Source organism: Octopus bimaculoides, chromosome 20 (genome assembly GCF_001194135.2).
Source record: "Octopus bimaculoides isolate UCB-OBI-ISO-001 chromosome 20, ASM119413v2, whole genome shotgun sequence".
NCBI classification, from domain to species: Eukaryota; Metazoa; Mollusca; class Cephalopoda; order Octopoda; family Octopodidae; genus Octopus; species Octopus bimaculoides.
The window spans coordinates 42,606,843-42,607,675 of record NC_069000.1 but is presented as its reverse complement, the minus strand read 5'-3'; the positions used below and the strand labels follow the sequence as shown (position 1 = coordinate 42,607,675).

At 45.3% G+C, this 833-nt stretch overlaps 1 protein-coding gene across 1 annotated transcript in view; it reads left to right on the top strand.

Annotated features, from left to right (window-relative positions):
- The window catches only part of LOC106877457 (sodium-dependent phosphate transport protein 2B), a 30,202-nt gene that overhangs the window by 25,505 nt on the left and 3,864 nt on the right, over positions 1-833 (top strand). The window lies entirely within an intron of this gene.

Genomic DNA, 833 nt, shown 5'->3' with positions numbered 1-833 from the left:
AATAAGCACAGGGCCTGAAATGTTTGGTAGGAGGGAACTAGTCGATTACATCGACCCCAGTATTCAGCGGGTATTTATTTTATTGACTCCGAAAGGATGAAAGGCAAAGTTGACCTTATAAGGATTTGAACTCAGGATGTAAAGAAGGCGGCGAGATGGCAGAACCGTTAGCACGCCGGGCGAAATGCTTAGCGGCATTTCGTCTGCCGTTACGTTCTGAGTTCAAACACCACCGTGGTCGACTTTGCCTTTCATCCTTTCGGGGTCGATAAATTAAGTACCAGTTACGTCCCCATAACTTAGTGGTTGAAATATATCTAATATTCTTGCTTCTTCAAATATATGTAACATAGTGGAGGCGCAATGGGTCACTGGTTAGGGCAGCGGACTCGCGGTTGTAAGATCGTGGTTTCGATTCCCAGATTGGGCGTTGTGAGTGTTTATTGAGCGGAAACACCTAAATCTCCACGAGGCTCCGGCAAGGGATGGTGGCGAACCCTGCTGTACTCTTTCACCACAAGTTTCACTCTTTATTCCTGTTTCAACTGTACCTGTATTTTCAAAGAACCAGCCTTGTCACACTCTGTGTCCCGCTGAATTTCCCCGAGAACTACGTTAAGGGTACACGTGTCTGTGGAGTGCTCAGCCACTTGCAAGTTAATTTCACGAGCAGGCTGTTCCGTTGATCGGATCAACTGGAAACCTCGTCGTCGTAACTGACGGAGTACCACGAAACACACACACACACACACACACACACACACACATATATATATATACGTATATATATATATATATAATAAATTTCTGTGCGAGGTGTAAACAGTAACTGC